Source organism: Trichosurus vulpecula, chromosome 4, assembly GCF_011100635.1.
Source record: "Trichosurus vulpecula isolate mTriVul1 chromosome 4, mTriVul1.pri, whole genome shotgun sequence".
Classification (NCBI taxonomy): Eukaryota; Metazoa; Chordata; class Mammalia; order Diprotodontia; family Phalangeridae; genus Trichosurus; species Trichosurus vulpecula.
The window spans coordinates 397,760,075-397,775,016 of record NC_050576.1 but is presented as its reverse complement, the minus strand read 5'-3'; the positions used below and the strand labels follow the sequence as shown (position 1 = coordinate 397,775,016).

General features: G+C 38.9%; 1 protein-coding gene across 1 annotated transcript in view; it reads left to right on the top strand.

Annotated features, from left to right (window-relative positions):
* The window catches only part of LOC118848112 (vertebrate ancient opsin-like), a 289,132-nt gene that overhangs the window by 23,264 nt on the left and 250,926 nt on the right, over nt 1-14,942 (top strand). The gene's annotated exons all lie outside the window — the stretch shown is intronic.

Below are 14,942 nucleotides of genomic sequence, written 5' to 3'. Positions count from 1 at the left end.
CTCAGAGGATTAATCTTTTATCCCCTAGGAACAAAAGAATAAGGAACACTTCCTTTTTGTATATCTTTGTGGGCAGCACTCGGAGGTGGTTTTCAACTATGTGGATTAGTCATCTGTTGTACTCTATGTTCTGGACCCATTAGTGCTTAGGGAAGTCTGGATTTTGGGCAAAACAGAAACATTATGTGGCTGTTACTTTCAAAACATAATAAAGATTCAGAAAACTTGGCCTCCAACTGCAAACCTACTGTCATCTCTTATCTAATTTTCCTATCTAGACCATAGGTGCCCATTTAGACCACATGAATAGATCAATAACCAATAGCAGTCAGGGTCTCATCTGCTGACACTGTTGATTCCACAAAGCTTCCAAAGTGTAATTTACACTTAAACAATCAATATTGCCTTGTGGTTAGTATTTTAGATTTAGAAATTAAGGCGGGTACTGGTAGATAGATAAAATAAAATTTCATGCGCCCTTATATGTGACTTTGCTATGTTGGGAGAAGTGCCCGAACAACAAAGTGCCAATTTAGACCCCATGAATAGCTCAATAATCAATAGCAGTCAGGGTCTCAGCTGCTGACACTCATACACCACTCTGCTGATTTCACAAAGCATCCAAAGTGGAGTCTGCACTTAAACAATCAATATTGCCCCCTGGTTAGCATTCTAGATTTGGAAACTAGGGAGGGTACTGGTAGATACATAAAATAGAATTTCATGTGCCCTTTCATGTGACTTTGCTATGTTGGGGGAGGTGCCCGAACAGTAAAGATGTTCATTTGGATGGTTAATTTAACCTTATTTTTCTTTTTGTGTATTTTCAAAATTTCAGGTCTCATTCCTTCTCAAATATATGGAAAAACCCCAATTATGACCCTTTCCCCCAAAACCTGTTTAGAAAGAACGCCAATGAACAATAATATATTTTTCACTATCCTTGCAACAATCCTGTGAGGTAGGTACTACTTCTTTGATATCATGCCAGCATCACTGGAATATCGATATTGGCATCAGGAGACCCAAGTTTAAATCTTGAGGCTGATGTTTTCTACCTGTATGATTTGGGTTTTTACAACCTCTCAGCCTCAGTTCCCTGATCAATAAAATTGTAAAGGCAAAAATTGCTGTAAGGAAAGTGATATATAAACCTTAAAGCATTCTTCATTCATCAAGCATTGGATAGGTACCTACTATGTGTGAGGGGTTGTGTTATGGGCTAGGGATGCACAGATAAAAATGAAATAGTACCCATTCTTTGGGTAGGAGGGCACCATGTACAGAAGCAGGAGATAGGATGTCACATGTAGAGAATAGCAAGTAAACAAGTTTGTTTGGAATGTAGGGCATATAAGGGGATTAAACAAGCAATTAACCTGCAAAGGCAGGCTGGAGCCAAATATGAAGGTCTTTAAAAGACAAACAGAGGAGATTGTATATTTTCCTAGAGGCAGGAGAGAGGAGAGCCACATGATCTTATCTGTGCTTTACGACTATCCATTTGGCAGCGGTCAATATTGCTCCATGGTTAGCATTCTAGCTTTGGGAACTAAGGAGGATACTAGTAGATATATAAAACAGAATTTCATGTGCCCTTTTATGTGACTTTGCTATGTTGGGAGAGGTGGAGGATAGATTGGAGAGGCAAAAGACTAAAGGCAAAGAGACCAATTAGGGAGGCTTCTGCAATGTTCGTCCAGTCATTTCTCAGTTGTGTCTGACTCTTCATGACCCCATTTGGGGATTTCTTGGCAAAGATACTGGAGTGGTTTGCCATTTCCTTCTTCAGCTCATTTTTCAGATGAGGAAACTGAGGCAAACAGGGTTAAATGACTTGCCCAGAGTCACACAGCTAGTAAGTGTCTGAGGCTGGATTTGAACTCAAGAAGAGGAGTCTTCCTGACTCCAGGCTTGGTGCTCTGTGTACTATGGAGCCATTTAGCAGCCATAGTTTAGGTGAAAGGTGATAAGGAACTAGGATAGTGGTCATTTGAGTACAGAGGAAGAGACATATGAAAGAGATGTCAGAGAGCAGAATGACAAAACTTGGCAACAGAGTAGACATGAGAAGTAAGACATAGTGAAGAGTTGTCAATGACTTTGAGGTTTCAAACCTGGTCAACTAAAGGGATGGTGGTATCCTCAAAAGAAAAAGGGAAATTAAGAGGAGAGAGTAGTTTTCAAGGAAAGACTGTAAGATCTTTTTTGGATCTATTAAGATGCTTATGGGACATTTGGTTGTAAATGTATTGTAGTTGGCCTGTGATACTAATTTCACAGATGAGGAAATTGAGACTTAGTGAGTATAAATTACTTACCCAAGGTCACACAAGAGATAAAGCTGGGATTTTGAACTCGGGTCTTCTTACTCTAAATTTAGTGTTCTTTTTACTATGCCACAAATTAAAAAAAAAAGATTTAGATGTAATGGTGGTAATTTGGCCACTGAAACCATTTAACTTCTTAACAGTATACATGTATAACAGTATACATGTCATTTAGGCCCCTTGGGGCTTCAGTTTCATCTTCTATAAATTGAGAGAACTGAACTAGGTGGTTTCTGAGATCCTTTCCAGGTCTAGAGCTACGATCCTATGATCATGTTCTTACAATTTTTTCTTATTAGTTATCTTATTTTGTGGCGATGGTAAATTAAGATACAATGATAAGATTATATGTAATATATATACACATATACGTATATGTATGTATGATGTAGCTAGTCAGTTGTCACATTGGATACATGCCCCTAGATATACTAAATGACATAAGAATATCAGATGTCCAACACTTAGCACAAATCTGTAGGACATGACATCATTGCTTAGAACCTTTTCTTTGGTGCACTTTGTGTCTAAGCACTGGGCCCCACAATAGCCCACCAAAATGAGCCCTTGATTCCCTACCCCAGAGAGTCAGTAGTCAGAACCACACAAAACAGAGGGACATGGGAAGGAAACTTAGCCTACTAAAGCCAGGCCCACTACAACCTTTCTAGAAATTTATTTGACCAATAATTCCTCCATGCATCAATGGTTAAGCGTGTTGGGCCTAAACTTAGGAAGGATTGAGTTTAAATCCTTCCTGTGATGTTTACTAGCTATGTGACCATAGGCAAGACACAACCTCTCTTTCAATTTCTATTTTACCCTCTGGTTCTAGAATATCAAGGCAATTTTCCTTGATAATTTCTTGAAAGATGATGTCTAGGCTCTTTTTTTGATCATGGCTTTCAGGTAGTCCAATAATTTTTTAAATTATCCTTCCTGGATCTATTTTCCAGGTCAGTGGTTTTTCCAATGAGATATTTTACATTGTCTTCCATTTTTCATTCTTTTTGTTCTGTTTCATAATTTGTTGATTTCTCATAAAGTCATTAGCTTCCATTTGCTCCATTCTAATTTTTAAAGAATTATTTTCTTCAGTGAACTTTTGGAACCTCCTTTTTTTAAGGCTTTTTTCTCCTCATTGGCTTTTTGGACCTCTTTTACCATTTGGGTAAGTCTATTTTTAAGGTGTTGGGTCTCCTTTAGCTAGCTATTGACTTGTTTTTTCATGATTTACTTCTATCACTCTAATTTCTCTTCCCAATTTTTCCCCTTCTTCTTTTACTTGATTTTCCAAATCCTTTTTGAGCTCTTGCATGGCCTGCTACCAATTCATATTTTTCTTGGATGCTTTTGATGTAAGAGCTTTGACTTTGTTGTCTTCTTCTGATTGTATGTTTTGATCTTCTTTGTCACCAAAGTAAGATTCTATAGTCTGAGGTTTTTTTTATGCTGTTTGTTCATTTTTCCAGCCAATTACTTGACTTTTGAGCCCTTTGTCAAGGTGGGACTCTGCTTTCAGAGTAGAGAGTGCTGTGTCTCAAGCTTCAGGGCTTTTGCGCAGCTGTTTTCAGAGATACTTCTAGGCACCTGTAAATTTTTAGTTCTTCTAAGGTGGTATGATCAAAGAAGAGGTGTTTACTCCTTTCCTGGCCTGAGCTCTGGTCTGAGTGATGACAAGCATTCTTTTCCACCTTGGAATTGTGAGGAGGATTCCCTCTTCACAGCTGCCACAAGATCTGTCACGCCAGGGCTCCTCCTCCCTCTAGGACTGACACCCAGGACTGGGACCCAGATCTAAGCAGGGCAAAGCAAGAGAATCCTGCCTCAGCACCAGAAAAGAGATTACTGCAAGCCCCCTTTGATCAGTCACGTGATCCTCCACCTTCTGTGGGCCTGGAGCTCCAGAAGCAGCCACTGCTGCTGCAGTTGCCACCTCTACAGCCCTGGGGCTGGGGCCGGACCGTGTTCTTCTCTCATCCAGGTCTGACAGAGTTTTCCCACTGACCTTCTACATCATCTTTGGCATTTGTGGTTTAAGAATTCTGGAAACCACCACAGCTGCCACTGATTCAGTCCCCTGAGGCCTGCTCCAGCCTGGTCTGTGCTGGCATGGCTCACACTGGACTGTGCTCTGCTCCCAGCCAGGTGTGATAGACCTTTCCTGTTGACCTTTCAGGTTTTCTTGGGCTGTAGATTTGTTTCACTCTGTCATTTTGTGGGTTCTGCTGCTCTAGAATTTGTTTAGAGTCATTTTTCGCAGGTGGGGAAGAGCTCAAGCAAGTCCCTGTTTTTACTCCACCATCTTGACTCTGCCCCCAGGAAACAATTCTCTCATTCTCATTTTCCAAATGTGTAAAATGGGGATGATATCAATAGCACTTCCCTCACATGATTTTTGTGAAGATTAAATGAAATAACAAATGTACAGTGCTTCGCAAACTATAAAATATTATATAAATATTATTATCATCATTATCCTCTCATACACTGCAACATGAAACTTATGAATAATGGGCCGGTTTGACACTTATACACTATCACTGAATACAGGGTGAGTCTAGCTTAAATGCCTCCTGTTCCCCAACCCAAGTGCAGGCAGATCCTCCTGGTGCATGGGCCCAGGTGCGTTCCTCCACCCCCGTTCACTGGTTGTTAATGTCAATGCTGAAGGCAAGATTAGAAGTAAAATAAGCTGCCCCTATTTGATTCCCTGATTTCCTTCTCCCTTGCCACTGCTATTACAGGAGGAGTAGGGAGAATGGTCTGAGTCACTAGCATCTTTCTCCTACTACTACTGACCAAGAACAGAGAGCTGAACTGTCCTGTACTCTGTAAGACAGAATGTAAGCCTACTTCCAAGGGGCAGAGTTGGGAGGAGTGTTTCTTACTGCAGCAGACTACCACTGTTTTGGTCTTTGACATTCATCACACCTAAATGCCTCCTCCTTTCTTCTCCATTTATCGAAGCTCATGCCTTTCTTCAAGTTCCAAATGAAGAAACTGAGGGTCAGGGAAGACTGATTGCTGAGAGCTGAGAAGCTTTCAACAGACAACATTCTTGCAGATAATGTGAATGACTGAAGAAAGGCTCAGCTTAGAAACAGACTTCCTTAACACGTTGCTATAGCAGTGTTTATTTTCCTCTTTGGAAAGTTACATTTCTTCAGCCTGTACTAAAATGTAAGATTTACCCAGTAGCATTATCTTTTAAATCAATATAGTTCAGCAGTGAAAGAATGTCCCAAAGCACTTGGGAATCATAAAATCCCAGCATTTTTAATAAAAGAATTTCTTGTCTTCTTCCTTCTTCTTTTATAGGCTATCCTGTCATTTTATCCCATAACCTTGCAAATGATATACTAGAGATACTTCCGAGGCCAACATAGTATCTAATTTCTTCTCCTGGGGACTGAATAAAATACTTTAACCATTTTACTTTAAACTGTAGAAACACTGATTGGAGAGAGGGAGATGTAACATCTCAAATTAATTCCCACAGAAGTGAGAGGAAGAGATAAAAAAAAGAAAAAAGAAAATCCGAGACAATTTTCCAAGAGCTCCCCCTTCTCTCCTTTTCACCTTGCTTTTCTCAGATGTCTTTCCTCCTCTATCTTCTCTTTCCCCCCTCTCTCATGAAGAGGCAGTCTTTCTTTTTGCTAAGACAAAACCCCTTTTCATAAACTCTAGATATCATTTCACCACTCTTTTCCTTTTTTATTAATTAATTTTTTTTATTTTTAGTTTTGAACATTCACTTCTACAAGTTTTAAATTTTCTTCCCCTCCCTCCTGCTCTCTCCCCAATATGGTGTGCAATCCAATATAGGCTCCACATATACGTTCCTATTAAACATATTTTCTTATGAGTCATCTACTCTTTTCCAGCAGATGGTCCCCAATATCATTCTCACTTTCATTAATCTTCAATCAGTCCTTATGTTCTGGTTCCTTCTTTGCTGTGAACGAAATCCCCTATGTCTTCCTTTCCCTTATCCTGAAAAACAAAACAAAACAAAGAACCTCACTTGTATTCATCTCTCCTAGATATCATCCTATATCTTCCTTCTTCTTTATGACAAAACTCCTTGAAAATGCTATTTAAAATAATCCTTCAACTGAAACTGTTCTCTCCAAATTATCAATAGTCTTTTAAATTGCCAAATTGAAAGTTCCTTTTTCAGTCCTTATCTTTGAACGTCCTTTGATACTTGTTTTCTCGATATTCTTTCCTGTCTAGGTTTTTGTGACGCTGCTCTCCCCCGGTTCCTCTCCTACCTGTCATACCTTTCCTTCTCAGTTTCCTTTCTTATCATCCAAGTCATTCCCATTAATGATAGGTTTTCCCCAATGGTCTCTCCTGGGCTCTCTTTGTGTCCTCCCTCTATACTCTTTCTCCTGAAGTTCCCATAAGCTTAGTTATCCTCTCCATGCCAATGTTTCCCAGATCTAAACTCTCTCTTGAGCACTGGTTTGGTTATACTTCTTTGAGCAAGAGGAGAAAAATCAAAGCAATAAATATATCCTTAAGGTATCAGAGGCAGCATGGTGTAGTGCACAGAGCTTGGTGTTAGAGTCAGGAAGACCTAACTTTGAAGCCTGCCTCTGACATTTATTAAATGGGAGACACTGAACAAGTTACTTAACCATGCCAAGCCTCAGTTTCACTTCCTGAAAGATTAACACCAACCCCACAGAGTTGTTGTGGGAATCAAATGAGAAAGTGTATGTAAAATATATTGCAAACCTTAAAGCATTACATAGAGGTGAGTTATTATATTTAAGCCCACAAGAATACAACATATCAGCCAAGGAGTACAAGTTGTTTTGGTTCTGTACGTGTGTGAAAAATTATAAGGATGTGCCTTGTGCATAGAACACAAAAGCTAAAGGAGATTATAAGAGATGGATGTGTGTGTAAGTATTCTTAAGCCTTTATCCCAAGCCACATGAGCTTCTTTCTCCCTTTTCTCTTCTCCCTCCAGCCTTAGCCATAGTTTAACAACCACTAATTGTTCAGTAAAATGATTCTTTATAAATGTCAGAAAATCAGAATCATCCTTGAATGCTTTCAAATATAAATATAGATATACACATATGCCTAGACACAGGTACAGTATACAGAATGTGTGTGTATATATAATATTTTTGCATTGGAATGCATTCATGTATGATTCTGACTTTCTGACATTTACGAAGATAGAATCATTTTATTGAATGATTAGTGATTGTTAAACTTTAACTAAGGCTGGAGAAATAGAATATGACACACATATAGCACAGCCAATGTGTGTGTTTTCACATATTTTCACATACATAGATACACACATATACATACATATATATCACATTGTTACCATATTGCCACAAATCTTATATTGAGCAGGAGAAATGTTTTTGGATTTGCAAATTGAAGGATTTAAGTTGAATTCCTGTTTTTCTCAATTATTAGCTGGGTGACAGTGATCAACTTCAACTTCCTAAACACCTTTTTCCTCTGTAAAATGGGTACAAGAATATTTACTTGACCTACCTCATAAGGTTATTGTGAGGGAAGTGATTTGTAAATTCAAAAGTGATATTTAAATGCAATCTGCGATTCTTATTATAACCGAACTTTCTTATGGAAAAACCCCCTTTCCACCAAAATTTCTTTTGCAAGTAAAAGTCTTTGGTTTTAGTGAATGATACTTTGAGAAATGAAATCAAAGAGAGACTGTAAGTGAATAGACCACTTCCTGAACTGCCAGGATTATTTTAAGGTTTTGAATGTGGTTTCTACTCTTTCACTAACTTCTGTGGCTTATAAATCATCCATAAGGTATTGTGCTTTGGCTCAGAGTTCGATAGATTCAGAACACTTTTTAATTTTCAGAGCTCAAATTGGAGATCCTCTAACTCAATCCTTTCATTTTACAGAGAAAGATGTTGTTGTCGTTCAGTCACTTTATGACTCCATACATGACCAACATGATCCCATATGGCCCCATAAGTGACCAACACTTTATGACCCCATTTAGAATGTTCTTATAGATATTGGAGTGGTTTGTTATTTCTATCTCCAGCTCATTTTACAGATGAGGAAACTGAGGGAAATGGAGTTAAATGACTTACCCATGATTGCTTAACTAGTAAGTATCTGAAGCAGGATTTGAACTTAGGTCTTTCTGACTCCAGGCCTGGCTCCATACACCCTCTGTGCCATCTAGTTGCCACAGAGGAAGATTCTAAGCCTTAGAAAAGTGAAATGGGGCACCTAGGTGGCACAGTGAGTAGAGCACTGGACCTGGAGTCAGGAGGATCTGAGTTCAAATCTGACCTCAGATACTTGATACACTTACTAGCTGTGTGACCTTGGGCAAGTCACTTAACCCCAATTGCCCTGCCTTCCCCCCTTCAAAGAAAAAAAGGAAAAGTGAAATGACTTAACAAGGAACACCTAGCTAAGTGTTAGCCGAGCTCTTGGCTGCCATCCCAGCTCCTCCCTGGTTCCCTCTGCCCCCCATTATAACATAAATGAGAGAGTATCATTGATATTTATTAAGCAAGTCACTTACTTCTCTGAGGTTTAATTTTCTCATCAGTACAATGAGGGGGTTGGATAGATGACCTTTCAGGTCCTTTCTAGCTCTAAATCAACAATCCTTTGTCAGCAACATTGGAGATTATTCTTTCCACTAAATAATAATGATAACTGATATTTCCACAAACATTCATTAAATATCTCCTATGTTCATGGTAGCTTAGTGCAGTGCCTAGCACATAGTAGGTGCTTAAAAAAATGCTTATTGCTTTCCAAGCAGAAGCAACTTACTTCTTTGCTGGAACATGTTATTTCATCTGAGGATGCATTGATTGAAGTTTTCTTTCAGAAATCTATGGGAAAATAACACAAAATTCTGAAGGGCAAAATTGCCTCTGCAGGGTAGTAAGTGGGAAATTACAGCATCCAGGAGCATAATGCTTTCCTTGGACTAACACGGTGGAGTTCATGAGCTCTGAAAAGAAATTTGGGAGAAAACTGCTTTGTATTCCAATGGAGTGTTTTCTTCCCTCAAAGACCATATCCCTTGTGGCATAAGCAGAGATCAAGATTTGAGAAATATTTTGCATAACCTGGAAAGTGTGAGCAGCTAAACTGAGCAATGTAGGCCCTTATCAAGTTAACACAACTATTTGCCTTTGGTGCAATCAAACAAGTGATGACTAACTCACAAAGTCCAACAACAACTTGTTAAAGAGTGTTGGCACCGAAGTCAGTACACCTGAATTCAAATTTGACTTCTTCAGACACTTAATAGCAGCGTGACTCTGGGCAAGTCATAACCTCTGTCTGCCTCAAGTTTCCTCATCTGTAAAATGGGGATAAATTACTCTTACTTCCCAGGATTTGGACTTAGGTCTTCCTGACTTCAAGTCCAGCAGTTTATCTACCATACCAGTTAGTGCCAATAATGACGGGGCTATTGTCATTGTCCAGCCAAAGACGTTTTAAAAGCTGAACTGGCTCAGTGGCTGTTTATGAGGATCTTATTTCACTCTGGGAAAGAATGTTACTTCCTACATTTATTTGACTATTATCTCTGTCTCTCTCGTCTCTCTCTGTCTCCCTCTCTCCCTCTCTCTCTCCTTCCTTCCATCCCTCCTCTCTCTGTCTCTTTGTCTCCATTTCTCCCTCCCTCCCTTCCCCTTCTCTTTCCTTGCCTCCTCTTCTCTCTCTTTAATAGGTAGTTGACTTTGCTGCTATGGCCATCACATCCCTTTTCCACTCCCCAGAAGAATGTTAGTCAGTCTTTTTGCCGAACTTAAAAATAATGAATTTCTAACATGGTGTGGAAGAGTATCTCCATGGAGATTTCCTTGCTGTCTCTCCTTAAAGGTATTTGTTTCCTTTGGAAGCATCTGAGGACTGACAGATAAAGTTTTGAGATGCTAAAACAAGATTTTAATAGGTGAAGAACATTACATCTTCCTTTCAATCTCCTTTGTTGTACTTGAATGCTTCAAGGATTTGCGTACGCTAGTGTGACACTCACTAGAGCTATGGTTGTGCTTTGAGCCTTTGATATGTAAAGACAAGATCAAGAGGGAAACCACTCCAGCTGACTCATTGCGGCATGAAGGCAGCCCTGATGTCTTAAAGGCTATAGCAAGGAAGCTCAAATTCTGTCCGATTCCACAGGGCCAGAGGGGCTTTGGATATAGACCAGAAGTGTTTGGTGTCTAAGGACCAGCCTCACTAAGTTCAAGGGACCCATAAGAAGGTTGGCTGTAGTTCATCTGGCAAAGCTGTAGAGGGCTTATGATCAGCATTGTTGGAAAACAAAACAAAAATTGTGAAATCACAGATCCTTGAAGTACTGAATAAGAAGGGAGTACCATGTTGGATCTTGTTGGGTAGGTAGTGAACCAGGAATATGTAGATGGAACAAAGAATGATGACAAGTTCTGGCCAATGTGAGATAGCAAATTGGCGTGACTCTGAGTCTCTGTCCAGAGTCTCATGGTCTCTACCTGGGAAAACAAAGAGCAAGGGAAAGGGCAGAGAGTGCAAATGGACTCAAATCTAAATTGTTAGTGTATGTTGGGGGGGGCAGGTCATGACAACCTACTGTATGCACAGAGCTGTGCTAGCACGAGTGCTAAAAAATAATTGAGACATAGTCTTATAGTCTATATAAGGGATATGCCATATGCTCTATCTAGTGTATAGAGTAATGGCCTTGTGTTCAAATCCTTCCTCAGATACTCAGCTGTGTGACTCTGTTTAAATCACTTTACCTCTTTCTTCCATTTTCTTGTCTGTAAAATGGGGATAACAATGGTACCTACTACCAAATGAGATAACATATGCAAGTGTTTTACAAGCTTTAAAGAGCTATATAATGCTAGGTGTTATGCAATCCTTGTATAGTAACCACCCAGCAATTGTAGCACATGTAATGGGAACACAAGACAGGTACAAAATTCTAGGTAAGGTCTGAGTAAGAGATTCTGCCTTGAAAATCCCCAAACAACCTGTGCTCCAAGTCATGAAAGAAACTTCCCAGAAGCAATTGGAGCATTAGTTACTCCTTGATAGCAATACGAGTTAGTAGAAAGTCACACAGCTAAGGTAGTGGATCTGAGTGCTTGAATATTCTACATATGGGTCCTTGGAGACCAGCCAATCAACAAGAATTTATTGAACACCTATTATATACATGGCAGCGTGTGGGATGGAACAAAAATGTGAAGAGCTTTAAGAAAAGAGAAGGCAATTATGTCCTGGTGTATTGGAAAGTGCACAGTTTTGAGCGAGAAGATGGAAGATGCCAACCCTGCTTCAGGTTGCTGAAGGAAAAGAATTTGGGAAGAAGCTGACATGAAAGGAGCAGGAAGTCTTCATCATGTCCCCATCCCCAGCTTTCTACAATAGTCTTTTGGTAATTTCCCCTTGGGTGAAACCTACAATACTATCTCTTGGTTAAGCTGAGTTACCTTGTTCCTGACGGGAGAGCTCCTTCACTGTGTACCTCTGGTATCCCTCCCCTATGTATACTTTTTTTTTCTGATTTCTGTTTTGCTATGATTCAGACAAATGAGTTTATTAGCTAAAAAAAAGGAAAACAAAAGAGTGCATGGGACTTGGAGTCAGAAGATCTGAGTTCTAATCCTGTATCTTCTACTTAATTGTTGTAGAATTTTGGACAAGTCACCTCTCAGTTTCCTTATCTACAAAATGGAAATAAAAATACAAATATCTTCCTCGTAGGTTTGTGATGAAGATCAAAAATCAATACATGCTTTTTAAAGTGACCATTTTAGTTTTTGCATTTGTTTGCTTGATGTTGGGGTACAGTTACTCAACTCTTTTAATTCTCTTCTGAGGTAGCATTTGTATTGACTTCAAGAATTAATTCCTGTTTTGTGTATCTCTGTATATGTGTTTTGTCCCCCATTAGACCTATGTTGTCTCCCTTTTTAGGAAAATAACCTCCTTGAAAGCTTTTGTCAATGCATCTCTGGTTCCTAGTATAATGCCTGGCTTAATGAATTGGTGCTCACTTGATTGATCTCAGTATAGACGTGCTTTTTGGATATTGCACACAGACACATCTGTGGTCTGCAGTGAATGAACATATCTACTTAGATTCTTTTTCTAGCAATATTTCAGAGTCATCACTTGTCTGGAACAACCAAACAGCAGTTGTCATGCATGGTGTCTTCCTAGCTTGCTATTTCTAGTTTAACTTGGTACAATACCAGCCAAGCAATGGAATGAGAGTAAAACAGGTGGGAAAGAGGAATAGAGAATCTGGCTCATTATAGTCTAATTGGCAATGAGTCATTTGTTTGAAAAAAAAAGTATAATAAAAGAGACCAATTATTTAAAGCTATTATGGTTGTGTTTTTGTTCAGTTTGTTGGAATCTTCATGACCTCATGGATCATAGCACGCTTGACCCTTCTATCCTTCACTATCTCTTGAAGTCTGTCCAAGTTCAAGTTCATTGTTTTCATGACACTATCCATCTCATCCTCTGCCATCCCCTTTTCCTTTTGCTTTCCATCTTTCCTAACACCAGGGTCTTTTCTAATGAATTCTATCTTCTCATTATTTGGCCAAAGTATTTAAACTTCAGCTTCCGTATTTGACCTTCCAGTGAACAGCCTGAGTTAATTTCTGTAAGTATTGACTGATTTGATCTCCTTGCTGTCCAAGGGACTCTCAAAAGTCTTCTCCAGCACCACAATTCCAAAGAGTCAAGTCTGCAGTATTCGGCTTTCTTTATAGCCCAATTCTCACAGTCATACGTTGCTTCTGGAAAAGGACAGTGTACCAGGTACTAATTGTCTTCCGACTTGAATTTGATAGGAACCAATAGCCATCAACAAATTATTCTGTGCTTAAATGTATTGCCTACTAATCTAAGTTGTTCTGTGACAGTAAGAGGACTATGAATTTTTTTTAAGCACCTGGGGCTTGAAATGTTGTATATCAAAGGCTGCATCCCATAGAGAGGGCCAAACTACATATCACATTTTGGTAACTCAGTCATAAAAAAGTAAAACTGAACTGGCTCTTTCCAGAATATGTAATCATGCATCTTTAAAACAATTTTCTAACTACAGAAAAGGGAAAAAATGATTTCCTTTACACAAAAGAGGATTTATATCTTATGAGTAATAGCTAATGCTATTAATGATTGTCAATAGCACTCCCATCTGATAATTAACTTTCAGCTCTGCTAAATTTATTGTTTTGAAATCCACTCAGAGAAAATATCTTTAAAATCTCCTTGAAACAGCAATATTGAGATATACTGAGTATAGAATTGTAATAAAAATAAGCCTAGAAAATTTCTGTCAGCAAAACAATAAAGTGGCTGGGAATGAATAGAAGACAAAATAAAGCCTAAGTAATTGGCATAATGATATTTATCAAAATGGACTTTTTGAGAGCTTGGATGTTAATTATGTCTCAGAGTGGCATGATTATCTTGCACACTTCTGGGTCTTCACTCATGTTGTTTCACCGCCATTTTGGGCTTACTTCTTCATGCCAAATCCTACGCTTGCTTCTAAGCCTTACTCAACAATCAGAATCATTATAATAACTCATTAATTGGTCACTTTAAGGTTTACAAAGTGCTTACCTCATAACAGCCCTGTGTGGTTGGTTGGAGTTAGGAAGACCTGAATCTAAATCTACCTCTGACACATACTGACTGACATTGGGCAAATCACCCAAGCTCTTAGTGTTCCAGGGAAGTCTCTAAAATACTAACTTGCAAATATATTGCTAAACTACGTGGAATGAATTTCTTTACTATGATTTCTCCAATTAAATGAAATCATAGGTCCAGCTATTTCCCGCAACCCCTAAGCTATTAAAAATAATTGAAATTTAATATTATAAAATAGTAGTCATAGGTCACAGGCATCTTATACTTTATGTTGACAAAGCACTTTTCATAAATTATATTATTTGTAGTGCCATACTGTCCCTTGCTGGTACCTTCCTTTCTAAGATTACTTTCTATCTATGTTTTTTCTGGGACAGCTAGGTGGTGCCATAGATAAACTACCAGGCCTGGAGTTAGGAAAACTCATCTTCCTGAGTTCAAATCTGGTCTCAAATACTATCTGTGCGACCCTGGGCAAGTCACTTAACCCTATTTGCCCCAGTTCCTCATTTGTAAAATGAGCAGAGAAGAAAATGACAAACCACTCCAGTACCAAGAAAAATTCAAATGGAGTCATGAAGAGTCAAACACAACCAAAATGACTGAACAGCAACAAAAAAGCAAGGATGAGGACCTGCTTGGGACTGAGCTGAATATAAGAAAGCAGGAACTGTCTTACTTTTAGCACCTAGAACATAGACTAGCACATAGTAGAAGATTAATAAATGCTTGTTTGATTGAAAAGTTCAATTAGGATTTAGAAAATGGAGAGTTAAAGTAAGAATTTGTTGGTGTCTCACTAATACTGTCCAAAGAACAGTATGTTTGACCAGTTGTCATGAGTATTCTGGCCTTCCTGGCAAATTCTGGATCCATTACAGATGCAGGTGTCAGACATGCTGCTCTTTGGCCGCAGGCAGCCTACAACATTTTGCTGTTACTAGA